Raw genomic sequence first — 14,940 nt, 5'->3', positions numbered from 1 at the left:
TTGCTGCTGACATTGTGTGACCATTCGTGGCCGGGGTGTGAAGCGCACCTAAACAGTTGTGTTAGGTACGGGATGGCAATGTGACCACTGTGTAAATACCACTGTCAGTAGAGTTACACTGAAAGTACAATACGGTTTAGGCTAAGGAAATGTTGTGGTTAAGGCAAATAAACCATGGTAAAGGTATGGTCAGGGTGAGGCTACTAAAATGTGACTTTCTCTACTGCTTTCTTTACTCGCTATGTGTTTTGTCTGTGATGTTGAGATAACAGATTTTCATCATGGTTTAAACACTGATAACACAAAGAGTAATATTTGTGGATAAAGCCATCCTGTCAACAGTTTTACAGACCTCTCTTTTATAATGGAGGTCTATGAGAAGATTTCTTTTTGGACTGCTGAGGATTGTTGTGTTGCAGTGTTGCGGTTTCCCCTGAAACAAAACAGCAATCTCTCTCTCTTAATCAATGTTTATACCACTTTGCTATTTTGACGAGCTGACAGGAACAGAATCCAACGAGAGAGTAGACTACCCCACCAGCGGCCGCTGAGGCAATACTTGCTTTTACGATAAATTCAGTGTTTAGTCTCTTCAGGGGAATTGTTCAAATTAAAAAGATGAGTAATGCCTGTCTTCTCCTTTTAAGGTTAAAACAATGATCAAAGAGAATAAAAGCCTGAGAAAGCCAAAGAGGAAAACGAGACTCCAGCAGACGGCATGTCATTTCAGATTCCATTACTTCTGCCGAAACCTTAAGAGCCTCTGTCAAAGGCAGGGCCCAGAATGTGGGCACAGACATGCAATTCGACATCCCCTCTGCTGATTGTCAAATAGCATCTCTTGTTTGAAACACAAGCCACTGGCAATTCTTGTGGCACCCTTGTTTTGCTTGTCTTGGCCTTTTTCCGGCTGGACAGTGACCAGTGTCGCGTTCCTGGCCACTTCTGTTGCGGTGCTGCAGACCTCTTCATCTGAAAGCCGTTTGGCTCCGTCTGCAATGACTGCATCTGCTTTTATGTATTTTTACACACACACACACACACACACAGTCAAACATGCACACCAATGCATGCATTAGGTGCTGACCTGTTTTGTCCGTCCACATGCAAGGTGTGGCGGGTGGTTGACATGAAGCTGAGGTGACAGGCCTGCAGAGAGGAGTGTTCAGGGTTAACAGTCACGTTACCTGGCACACTGTGCTTTGTGTTCACAAAATCTGTTCAGCCAACATCATGAAAGGCCTGGACCAGATCCTACATCTGTATCAAAAAGCATAATCCCCTGTTTTCCGTGCAAACACATGCACGCATCCGGCCGGTCATGACATGTTTGGTTCTTCCTGGTCCAGCACTTTGAGAGCCATTATTAGGGCCAGATTTGCTTCTCTTTGATCTTCCCAAAACGCCACGACCCTACCATTCATTACAGTGCAGAAATTATGCATGAGGAACTGTCAGTCCACAAGCATTACTCAGCCTGAGCCCCTTTGGGTATGACTGGAAAGTAGCAGGAGGAAAAAAATGTTTTAAATTAAGGGTTAAAAGAGGATTGCATCCTTTGCAGCCATTTAATTGGTCATGACGTTTTACATCTCAGACCTTTTTATAACCAGGGCAGCTCAGAGTGAGTAATGCAGTAAGAAGTAAGTACTCTATGTTCTGAAATACCCTCTCTCTTTAAGTCATTTAATCTGATGGAAATTTCTCACATTGATGTCAGATTATTTAGCCTAACCTGCCCTGTCCACTTGACATGTGGAGCTCTGCGGCAGAAATCAACGTCAGAGTTTATCAGAGCATTGATTATTTGAAAATGAAAATGCAGACGAGTAATGCACAAAACGGAGAGGCTGATATTGATCGTCGTCCTGCAGACGCTAATCCCAGCACAGAGCCGCGGGGCCAATGGGAAACAGAGGTGGAAACCGGAAGATCAATGAGGATGATGGAGCCATTAGCGACCCTAGTGAGGGTAGATGGATTTTTGTAGCATTGTTTGGAAAGTAGGACTGTTGATGTTGGGTGTCTGTGCAGTGGTCACAGGCACAGCTGATGGTACGTCTGTGGTCGGTCTATTGACATTTGGGGCGCAGGTTTCCTCGCTCATGTCGAAGCCTGTGTTTTGAAGCGTGTCTGTTGTTCCTGCCCGCCTTATTAAGTTCTACTCTTTCATTTTCCACAGTTCTGTGGTGTCCAGTAGTACCTCAGAAATAACTCTGCTGGATGGTGCTCAGCTGACCGCACCTCCAGAGCCAAAGCTCCGTGCAGATCATCTCTTGCTCGCTCTGGTGCTGAGGTCCTGAGCAAAGCTGCTTTAATGCAAACACTCTCTGGGGTGTTTCTGTTGGCCTCATTCAGCTTGTGGGAGGGAAACGTATGCTGAGCTTGTCCTCGGCTCAGATGAACGTCCACTTTTATTCTACATGGCAACAACAAGAGAAAAGAGGGAGGTTTGGGTATAAATGATATAAAAGCTTGATTGAAGTTTCAGATTCTGTTTAAAAAAACTTACATTTAATAAAAGTAAAGCCACATATGTGGTTTCACCCCTGGTCCAACATGATGTGGATCGGTTCAGTTCTGCAGTTCAGACTGAAATATCTGAACAACTACTGGATGGATTGTAATGAAATTCAGCACAGACATTCATAGTCCCCAGAGGATGAAGACATATGCTTTTTGTGTAGCACCTTTCAAAAACAAGGCAACTCAAAGTGCTTTACATAAAAAATAAAAGAAGCAAACACAAAGCAGTGTAAAAAGAGTAAAATTCATGTGCAGCTGTAGTTGAACATCGACAAACGTCAGTGGCAGGACCAGCGACTTTTTGACTTCCCCTCTAGCGCCACCATGCTGGAGATGTAGGTTGTATATTTGTTTTATATCTCAACAAATTTTGGATGGACTGTCATGATATTTGTTACACACATTCATGTTCCCATGAGGGTGAACCTCAGCCCTCGACATCAGGTAAAAGTCTTTGTCTGTGTAGCCTCACAGCGTAGCTGTTAGCTTGGATTGTACCTCACTTGTAAAACAGAAGCCTCTGCCAAATAAATACATGTGAATGGGTTAGTCCTCTTAGCTACATGGCTTCTCCTCTGCATGAACATCTCTGACAGGAAAGTGATCTGTGATAAAGAGTAAGTGTCGTCTTTGTGATAATTCTTGGTAAATCGATCTATTGCTGAAACTCAGCCACACACTATATCTCTCTCAGCTGCTCCACTCTTCATTGATGAAAATAAAAAGTCATTATTAACTTTAGAGTTATTGCTCTGGCAGTGATGAGCTGTGATAGTCTGAAATACAGACTTTAAGTCACAGTGTCTCTATGAGGCTGTTTTATTTACTGGTAAAACATCTGCACTGTGCTGATAAGAAATGAGTTGGTATTTTGACCATGACAGTAGCATCATTTTGCTAATGTGCTAACCACTAACTTCTTGTAGACACGACAGATCAAAACACCCAGACAGGAAGAGGCCGTCTGTGTGTCTCAGGCTCAGGACACACCCCACCGCCCTGCAGGGAGGTCAACATTTTCTCTCTGCTCACAGGCTCGGATCAATAACGACTCGCTGCTCATTACTTATAGAGTTATCTGTGTCTCCTGGGGGAGAGTTGGCTGCATCCTGAGAAACATGAAACTGACTGTTTTGTACGTGTGGTGCACGTCACTTAGTATGAAAATCATCTGTGATCTCAGTTCATTCGCATGACTTTTAATATTAATCTGAAAATGTTCAAGTTTTGGCAAACGAGCCGAAGCAGTGATGTTTTTGGCCAGATGCAACTGTTTTATATTGTTTGAAAGAAAACAAAAACGGGGCTGCAACTGATGATTGTTTTCATTATCAATGTCTTGATTCATTGATTAATTGCTTCATCTGTATGATTATGATTTATTATTATGCTGTACCATGTGTATTATAATTTTCCACAGCCCAAGGAGATGTATTCATTTTTAAAAAGAAAGAGTTTCAGTTTACTATTATAAATGACTAATAAAAGCATCAGATCTGTAGATTTTGGACAATATAAACTGGGGGTGTTAAAAACTGGGAATGACAAAAATTATCAAATGAGATGATTTTCTGTTGATCAACTACTTGATTAATGAACTAAAACGTCTTTTAGCTCATTGTGTTGGTTTTAGTTCAATCTGACTGCTCTTATCAAATGGCCCAGTATAATAGTATAATTGTTTGTGACTTACTTTATTTACTTATTTGCAATAATTTTTGTGATGTTTATTGTGAATCTTGGTTTTTATCTAGTTTATATTGGTGGTTATTATCAAACAGTAGTTGATTTTCATTGATGAATTTGTGGGGAATTCCCCTATTTGGCTTTATCAGTGTATTTTCTCCACTTTGTCAGTCGATTATTTGGTCCCCATTCTGTGAATGGCTGTATTATTTACAGACTTGTTGTCATTTTCTGTGTCAAACGCCTGATGAAAGTGGTTTGACTGAAACGTAGCTATTTAATATATTCACCTAAAGTGTTGATTTTTAGTTTTGTAAGTAGAAAAAACATTTTGTTTTTGTAAGTACTGCTGAATCTGCAGCTGGTTATGTGGCTTAAAAAGAAGGATTTAAAGGGGAAAGAGAGACGGAAGGGAAAGATTTAGGAAATAGAACAACACAGTGATTGAAACCAGCTCCAGAGTCCTGTTCACCTCAGAAAACAAATATTTATTCACTTATATTGTTATAAAACACAATAATATAACACTGAGAGGACATTAGATACATATGGCATTAATTGATTTCAATCAGCCTGTTACCATGGCAACAGATGCTCTGATGATGTCTGATTGTAGTGGGAAAGGGCTCTAATCAATACAGCTCCCAGCAGTGTATTTTTTTCTGGCAGTGATGCTCTATTAGTGTGTGTGTGTGTGTGTGTGCGCGTGTGTGCGTGTTGTGATAGGAGGAGAGCAGTGCGGGTCGAGGTGATGTCATCCCCCAACTGGGGAATGTAATGAAAATGTGCAGAGGACGGAAAAGTGGCTCTGCAGCATATCTTTAACACGCCAACACACACACACGCAGACACACATATCTTCCTCTTGTTTCCTCTCATCTCCTCTCCTTGTTTCCTTTGCTTTCCTTGCCTATCTTCCTTTCCTCCTCTCCTTGTATCCTCTCCTTCCCCCTTCCTCTTTCCCACCTTGTTTCCTCCTCCCTCATCTTCCTCTTCTTCTTCTTCCTTTATTTTCTCATTCCTCCTTTTCTCCATTCATCATCTGACACAAGGAGAAACGTTTTTTTTTAGCATCTATGTCAGTCCAGTAATTGCAACTTACACACACACACACACACACACACACACACACACCCCTCAGAGTGCTGCACTGAATGACTCGGCACTCTGTCTCTGTGTGCACGGGTTTTTCTGGCAGATGTTTGTGTCTGTGTGGGCTCAGTTCCTGTGAGCTCTGCTGGCCCGCTGGAATTCAGGAATTCACACACACACAAACACACACATATGCACACACACACACACACACACACACACACACACACACACAAGGCATTTATTATTCAGCTTTTTTTAACCTTTAACTTTCCAGGGAAAGTTGCCTGAACACATTTTCTGTTCTCTAGTAGCACTCTGCATCACATTCACACTTAAAGTAAACCTGTGTTTGAATTAAGGGGGGTGGGGGTGGAGGTGGGGTTGGGTAGCAGCCTTTAACACTACACCCATCTTGTTGTGTATGACCAGGCCATGTCATGCATATCGCTCTTTCATTTACTTGTGACAGTGAGCTACACATGTAGAGTTATAGACCTGGAGATACATCCAGGTAACTTATATTATTGTGTCTCTGAGTCTGGATACTGAACAGGAGACCACCGCCCTGCAGTCGCTGTGTTGACCTTCACTCATCCATACAGAACGACCACAGTGGAAATGCTGTGTTGGATGGTTGTTACTGAAAAGAAGAAGACGCCTGAGTGTCTGTCTTTAACATACTGTTGTCTGCACTCTCAACAAACTCCACCAGCATCAGAAATTTGAAGGGGTAAACACAAGCAGCCAATCACAGTCCTTGCTGTACCCCATGTGGTATCTCAGTTGACGCTGTAGTCCAGGACGTGTAGTCACATTTTCTAGGAGGCACACGTTAATGTCACAGCCTACTGCATGACTTTGAAACCTGCACACGTCGCCGCTGTAGGGACATCGCAGCCCCTTAACACACAAGCAGAAATCCCCACAAAGACATTTATGATGTAATCAGCTGGACACAAGAAAAGTGAAGGTTGTTCAAATCCTGCTCACCTCTGCAGACCTGGTGGTCAGCTGTTGTGTTGAAGTAGTTTTTCTTGTCAGATTTTCATCTTTGTAAAAAAACATCAGAGGAGTTTTGAGGAAACAAGTTTTTACACAACTTTTGAAGCGTATTAAACCTTTAGGCAGCTCTACTGGAGCAGATTTAAAGAGCTTGCTTACTTTGCTAAAGGGCACCTCAAGGGAAAACACTAAAGGAGGGAAAAACGTTACTGATTTACATCCTCCACCCACATTTTTCTCAGGTGATGTGGGACTTTGAAAGGACAACCTTGTGGTAGCAGCAGGTATACATTTCTGTCAACTTCTCAGGAACCAAAAAACATATTTTGAAAATGCAGGAATTTGCCAGTGTTTATTCAGATTATTTAAAAAAAACTGGGTGAAAAACTGATAAAGGAGAAGAAAATCCAGGTGACAACTGGGTTGGAAGTTAGTTAAATATCAAGGCTTTCATGCATCCAGCTGTATGCAAATCACACACACCTTTGTTAGTTTTAAATTCAGGTGAAAAATGTGAACACAAGGTGTGTTTGTCTGTAGGTTTCAGTACCTGCTGTAGATCAGCCACATTACCAGCAGCCAGCGATGAGGAGGGAATCCACAGAGAGTCAAAATATGCCTGTAATCCTGAAATGATGAGTGATCAGGGGTGTGTGTGTGTGTGTGTGTGTGTGTGTGGAGGTAGAAAAGACTTAATGTGTGTTAGTCACAGCTCCAGCTGTAATTTAACCGAGCTGATCCTATTCTACTAATGCAATCATCCTCGGTTTAATTTAAGTACAGTACAAGCCTCGGTTTTAGGATGAAGAAGGAAACACACCTCCTGTGTTGACAGATTTGAAGTTAAGTGAACTTGTGTGTGTTTATGTGTGTTTGTGTGTGTGTGTGAGCCGTGTTGAGGAATGCTGAGGTTTGGTGTTTATTGCTCTTGTACTGGTGAGAACCGACTGTGGGAGAGGAGGGGGTGTTAATGTTTACCAGCCAGACTCCGAAGACCTGCAGGACGAGCCGAGCTTCATGTGTGCATTTCATGTCCTGGACCCGTGCCCGTCCCCGGCAGCTTTCTGTACATTTATATGATCTTAAAAACTCCCCGTCTCCTCTAATGCATTAGTTTTTGGAAGCACAGTAATTTACTGCATGCTTGCTGCCGTAAAATATCAGCTTTTATTCCGTTTCTGTGCCAAATAAAGATCTGGAGATGTAGTCGTATGAAAGATGAGAAACTTACCTTTTCTACATCTCCAGAAGAGAGACAGCTGCAGACTCAGAGGATAGATGAGATGTTCATGACTCACAAAATCTAAGTCAGAGTTAAATCCAAAGTCTTTTTTATTAAAGCCCCTTTTCAATCAGACATTTCCAGGAACCACTAAGCCACAGAAGCTAACCTCAGGAACAGAACAAGGGACTAAGAGTCTGTTTTGCTCAATCTTGTTTGCGTTTTCTCTGCATCTGAAGAACGTAGTAGCACAAATTGTAAATGGTGACGGTTCCTCTGCCGTCGGCAAGTTCAGCATCTAGAACAGGAGCTTTTTTTGGCGGAGGAACTACGTTTTGTTGAGTTGAAATGAGTTAACTTTATTGCCACCATTACAACAAAAGTTGTAAGGAGTGTTTGCCTAGTTGAGCTCAGATATGTAAGCATCAGTGCTGGGCAATAAAATGATCTTGATAATTATCACAAAAAAAAAAAAAAAGAAAGAAAATTCCCACAACTGCAAGCAAAACAGCATTTTGCCTGCAGGATACAAAGGCTGACAAGTTTTTCCGTAGATTTTGATCCTGTCATGTCATCAAGAAAGACACCCAGGAGGCAAAGGTGTGTTGACATGACATGAGTTTGCAGCAACAATCACAAACCAGCAGGGTCAAAAATGATGAGGGCGTGGACTTGTGATTAAATTAAATCAGCTTTTCTTCAGCTTCTCAAGAGTCGGAAACATGAAATCACTCAAATGAACAATAAAAGTGAATTACGTAGTCAGGTCATTACACACAGTAGATAAAAGGGCAACTGAAACACAGAAAGTTGGCCAGTCAGCAGCAGCAGCATCACTGCATCAGAAATTCACACTAACTTGACTCATAACGTGTTTCCCGAGTCAGGAGAGGAACTGAACCAGTGTTTCCAGGAGCTTATCAAGTACAGTGTGAGTCTTTTCTTTAACAGTCTGTAAACAACATCATTCTTTCACTTTTCCCAAATTCTTTTGAAGGAGCTATTTGTAAGTTGTGCTGTTGCTACATAGCATTAGCATGAGCAGCTGTTCACTTACCAGTCTAGAAGAATCGTTGCAAGTTCAGTTCAAACATCATTCCTGTACTCGCACAGAGCTGTCTCCAGAGGTGGAAAACAACGCCAGCGTTAACTCTTGCCTCTATCACGTCTTTTCTTCTAATGAAGTTAGCATGCTAACCAGCTAGCTGCGTCCCATCTCGTCACTTTTGATAGCAACTCACTGTAGCTTCCAATCTGAAGACGTAGCGCTGCTCAGAGGGCGTATTATAACCTCTTGTCTTGTAAACACAACACTGGCTGAAGCTGTTGTCAAGTGACAATCACCACAATTGATGTTAAAAGTCTGGTCTGATACAGGACTTAATATTTCATGTTTATGGACTCATTTTTGACAGTTTTATATTTAAACTAAAAATTTGACCTGTTTTATTCTTCTTGCATTGATTTTGTATTGGCACCAAAGCTCTGGTGTCAAATCAGCACTAGTATTAAAAGATTTTACCCAGCTCTTGTGGATTCAGGTGAAAACAGTTTCTTGTTATAAGTAAGTGATAAATTAGTTAAATAAGTGTCTGACGAATCTGAACTTTGCCTCATTACAAATGTTTACATGTATTACATGTCTTACCAGTATCTGATAATATTACAGAGCCACGTGACATTTTGGATATCAGCCTATTTGAAAGCCTCCTATTGTTTATAAATCTATGATAATGAGTCTTAGTCTGAAGTCAATAAGAACTAATGTCAGTCATATTTCAGGCTTTTATCTGGACACAAATACAAATGAATACACTTAATAATGCAACAGCTAATGGACACATGCAGCCACAGAGGAGATGGCACAATTGTTTTCTGGGAAGTTGTTACGGATAATTATGTTACAGACAATCTGAGAGCATCTAAAACCACTTTTAAAAGGAAGCACAATGAAATCAGACTATTTCTCAAGCTCGTCACTCCAGGCCTAGATCTTAATATGTTTAACAAATGCAAGTCCATCGACAGTGAAATATCTTTAAACTTGTATTTGGTTGTACACAGTTAAGACAAGTCAGTTGACTTGATTTAAAGCTCCCATATTGTACAAAGTGAGATTTCCATGTGGTTTTTATTATAAAGTAGGTCTAGGTTATAGATTAATACTGTGAAAGTATCAAAGCCTCAGTCCACAGAGAAATGCACACAGCCTGTATTCAGAAACTGAACCTTAAAACAAGCCGTCAGGAATTCTGTAACTTTGTGATGTCACAACAAACCACCAAACCACCCTAAGCCATGCCCCAAGCCCCAAACAGTTTGTGGTTCTTAAAACCATAAATATATCTTCTTATGGATATCAACACTTCAAATAAAACACCAATGTAAAATATGGGACCTTTAATGGTTTTCTAAACTGAATATTTAAGTTTTTGACTGTTGATCCCAAAAAAAATAAATAAATAAAAGATTAATTTTGCATTGTCACCTTGGGCTCTAAAAAACTGTGAAGACATTTTTGGACATTTTAGACAATAATTAATAAATGATTTATTAAAATAATCAGTTACTTCCTCCATCTCCATCCTCCTCCTCTAAACTCACATCCATCTCTCCTATCTGAACGTTTTCCCTTTCTCTCTGTCAGTCTTTCTCTTTAAATATTAAGAGCTCTGTTTTCTAACATGAGCAGTTTCCCCCTCACCTGAGTGACGGCTCTGAACGGCCACGACCTGGGGCTGAACCTGTCCACTGGCCGGCTGACTGACACACTCTCATTAAGACGTCCTCTACTCTTTCAATCTTTCTCCATTTTACAGCACGAGCTCATTCCTTCACTTCGTCGGTTTACGGCCTTATCTCAACACACTGTCAGCGCTTCAGATTCAACCGTGTCAAAACAAGACGTAAAAGACATTCAGGCTCCTCCACTTCACCGCCTCCTTTTACTCCTTCTTTCCACAACTTTCTCTTTCTATTATCTCCTCCCCTCCCCCCTTCCTCACTGTGCCTGACTTATATCACTTTCCTGCTTCATCCATCATCATCAAAACTCCTGTCAGCTGCAGTTTTTTGCAGTAAATGCTGAACATACTGTATTAAGGTCACATCCATCCATTGTGCTCGACATGTCTCATAGCCGTCCACTTCCTTCCTGAACGCCTTCACTTCATGCAGCTGTTCAAGGAAATGCCAGCAAAGGTTTTTTTTTTTTATCTCCCAAAATATTTGCGCCATCTTCACAGCTCTTCCTCACGTGATTTGTCAGAGCTGTAGCTGGTATGTAACCTTGGCTCCTCACTCTGAACTTTGACCTTTTAAGGACTATCCAGCAGTCCCCTGATCACCTGGAGGGTTCAACATAACCTTCCAGCTCCTCCTGATGTCTCCTGCTGTCTAGCTTGCTGGTTCATAAACTCTCAGGCTACTGAAAACAAAGAGGTTAATTTTCTCTAAACGTGCAGTCCAGTGATTTTCTGCTCCGCTCCAGTAGAGCTCAGAGGGGTGGTGTCAGTCTAACTTGAAGTTATAGCTTTCTAGACAACAATGCAGTGAGGGAAAGAATTAAAGTTGCTGTATATCCGTTTTTGGGGAAAAAAACAAAAAAAAACGTTATTACTTGAAGAAGGGATTTGGCTTCCCATGCCATCCTTTAAAATGCTAATCCGCAATATCCTTTTATTTTGGCGACATCTGTGGTGTTTTTGAATGGTATTTCCCAGAGATCAATGGTGTTTCAGACTTGTACTGCAATGTCTCTTATTTTATGCTGATAAAATTTGAATTAGTGCAGGTGTTTTTTTTCTACTCAGGTCTTCTTCTTCTGTTTATTAAAAACAAACCACAAGAAGACGGCAACAAAGGCATATATCAATCTAGTGTGATAGTGAATTTTGATTTGATGTAATTTCTGTTTCTTAAATCCCATCTGTATGCTGACATTTTATCCCCTGGTTTAGAGTTTTATTTGAAAATGTATAACAAACTGTAGCCTGTGTATCACTCATATATCATCAGGTGTTTTTGATGTGGAGAAATATAGGAACAGCTGGTACTTACTCACATTCAATATGTTTCCCCACATGCAAATGTAATATAAAAGTAATATATGTGTATATATTGAATATGAAATATATGTACATATGAAATAAAGAAATACATGTAAAGATTCTTTTTGAAACCTGTTAGAAATTGGAACAGTTAGAGTATGCCTATGTAGACAAATGTCACATCTCATCTCATCATGTCCCTTACAAAGCCTGTCAATATATTTACAGTAGGTCCCAACAGTCTGAGACCACTCCCCTAGAATGAGAAGACAGATGTGTTTAAAATTAATGAGACATTAAGAAGAAAAACAAATATAAGCATAAAGAACTTCGATATGTGTGTTGTTTTTAGTCAACTTGCTTATATAAATTAAATATATATTGTTAACATATAAGGTTGCAACATGTTAATGTTAATGTAACATAAAAATTAATCATATGACAGTATTGTATATATGTGATAATAATATATCACCTTATAAGTGGCAACATCACTCTTGACCATATAGGTCATATATTACATTTGTGTATGGACACTCTCTCCTTTGCTACTGTATCTGTATCTGTCCTTCTTTCTCACGGTGGCAGTGGCTTGTCTCCTGCCCCCAGCAGCGAACGTTTGAGCAGCAACACAAGAGCATGTCGACGACCGTCATGAGTCACTATTTTCCAGCTTAATGACTCACTGAGTTGGACTGACAGCTGAGACCAGTCAGCTACAGAGATCTGATGAAGACGAACCAACTGCAGAGCTGAACTACGGCAAGAGCATTTGTGTTTATATGAAACTGAAAAAGGCAGCAGCGGGGGGAAAGTGGGCACAGGGTCAGGGGTTGTTTAGCAGTGGAGTTAAAGGAGAAGTCTGAGTGATATTCTATATTTTTGTAATCAACAAATCCCATGAATAAACAAAAACAGTGCTGACGCAAACAATGGAGCTCAATGGCACAGAGATATTACAGGCTTTTTGCTACACAGACAGTACCCTGAGCCTCTCTTCTGATTGTCTGACTGGTTTCTGAGATATCTAATAAAGATACAGCAGATTTCAGGTAAACACTTAGAGAAACCAAATCCTGCAAGGTTGTATGGTGGGTTCAGGTGGGCGGGACTCGGGGGAAGGGGAGGGGGGGGGGTATCACTGCTTTGTTGTGACATCAGTCTTGTCGGGCTGGGTGTTTCACAGTATTAATATAGAACCTAGATCTTTAAAATTTTTGTTTATTTTCACTTTTCATTTCATTTCATTCTTTCATTGTTGTTCTGCTAATACAACATTCAACACTACTGTTCATTTACCGTATGGCAGTTGTTTTGTATTTTATACTTCAGCTGTACATGCAGATTTAGCCGCCTTAGTTTGGACACAGTGTGAATTGTTCGTTAATTATTGTTTACATTTTTTCACGCCCTACAGATTTTAATAACTCTGCAGTCTGGGAAATTCAGACTGACAAGCAGGTGTGATGTTTTTCTTTCATTTGTTTTCGTCTTTATTCGCACAAGTGTAACAAACGGCCAGAAGGAAACCACCAGGCAGCACAAACACACCGTGAATACTGGCTGTATTTACATTTCTGCATAATAGACATGAAACTGTGACCTTTTACCCATTTGAACAGCTCATTAGTGTCCCAATGAGCGACTGCATCAGTCGCAGCATCGGGGGACGTTGCTTTGAATCTTGTGTACTCTCTCTCATCTCTGTCTGTTTCTCAGCTCTGTCTTCTCTACCTCCGCTCCGTCTTTCATCCCTCACAGTTCACTTCTTTGTTTCTCACAGACACCCAGCTGTCTGTTCCCTCTCTCTCTCTCTCTCTGGCTCTGTCTGGTGGTGGTGTGCTCCTGCAGACTGATGTAGGTGGTCAGGATCAGTCCAGACAGCAGGAGGGAGAGGAGGGTCTGTCTGGGGTGCTCAAAGGACGACTGGCTGGCTCGTCCTCTCCTTTCTCTTTCTTTCTCTATCTATCTAGCACATGGACTTTGCTGAGAGAGCCTCAGAAGTAAAATGTTATCCAGAAAACAAAAGGGAGTCACGATTGAAAGCAGTATTAGTTTTCACACAGTTCTGTTGGACATTGTGCAAATTTCTCTTTGTTTGGTTTAGGACCTTTTTTTCTTACTGCCATGTCCTGTCTTTGCATTATGGTTCCTCATAAACAGCAATATTTGAACTGAGATTTGATCAGGGAGAGTAAAAATGAAATAGCAGAAATTTAATGATGTGATGTTGGTGTATGTTTGTGTTGGCATATTGAATATTCAGAGCACAGTCAGAGCGAGACAGAAACAGCGTGAGAGAGATGAAGGAGGTAGATGAGAAGACATGATGAGAGGCACTGTCTCAGAAAAGAAAGATTATTGAAAGGAAACGTAGACCAGAAGATGAAAGGTCGACAGGCAGCGATCAGTTAATCTACATTCAATTTCAGCTCCTGTTTTTACATTTTGGGCTTCTTTGGTTTTCATTCTCTCCTCTTGTGGTTTATCTGTTGGTCATCGTCTGGTCTTGGTATTTTGTATTTCCATGGAGACAGGCATCCAGCAAAACAAAACTGTCTGTGCTTTTACATTTTCTGTATTTATAACTGTTATAACAGTCAAATTTGCTTCATTTCCCAGATCACAAATAGTACAAACCACTGATCATCCAAAGGTCAGAGCCACGGTTTCACACTAATGCTCCTGTCACTGAAGAATTAGAAAACACTGTCAGTGATGCTAAAAACAGCCATGACCATTACTCGTTGTTTTTAACTGTACCCATATACCAGTGTGTTATCTGGGATTCATGTCGATGATTCATACTTAATTTTGAAAATTAAAACATCAAACATTTTAAAATAACCTAATTAATTTTGATATTTGAAGAATTTTTTCCCAAAATAAGATAACAGCCACTTGAAATACACTTAAAGTTTTGTATGAAGGCTCTTACTTGCAAAATTGTGTCTTATCTGAATAACTTTGCCAAATAGTCAGTTTTAAGTCATATTGCATATTGGAAGGCTGCAATTTAATATTATAATTTAAAGGAAAAGTGAAAAGTGCCTTTGTCAAACCACGCTGTTTTGTTGAACCTGATTCTTCAGCATATATTGTTATCATATAGTGATAGTTATTTCTCTTGGTTGCCGTTTTTTTATTAACTCGTGCAAATGAATTTGGGGAGACTAAATTCAACGGTCAAGAGTTTCTACAGGTTGATTTCTGTCTCAACAGTTGTTTTTTCTCACATCACATTTGAAGCTTCGTAGTCTGTGAAAAAGAGTGTGTAAAAAAAAAAAGAGAGGGAAGATGGAGTGCTGTGTCCACTATCAACAGGGAAGTGGTGAATTACACCATTGTACTCTCATTACA

The 14,940-nt window shown here is 40.5% G+C and overlaps 1 protein-coding gene across 15 annotated transcripts in view; it reads left to right on the top strand.

Annotated features, from left to right (window-relative positions):
* Positions 1-14,940, top strand: part of LOC139629595 (unconventional myosin-IXAa-like) — a 174,246-nt gene that overhangs the window by 33,431 nt on the left and 125,875 nt on the right. The window lies entirely within an intron of this gene.

The sequence above is a fragment of the Trachinotus anak genome, unplaced genomic scaffold (genome assembly GCF_046630095.1).
Source record: "Trachinotus anak isolate AG129_WGS33_773 ecotype Australia unplaced genomic scaffold, CSIRO_AGI_Tana_v1 ptg000002l, whole genome shotgun sequence".
Lineage (NCBI taxonomy): Eukaryota > Metazoa > Chordata > Actinopteri > Carangiformes > Carangidae > Trachinotus > Trachinotus anak.
This window is presented reverse-complemented; position numbering and strand designations above follow the sequence as displayed.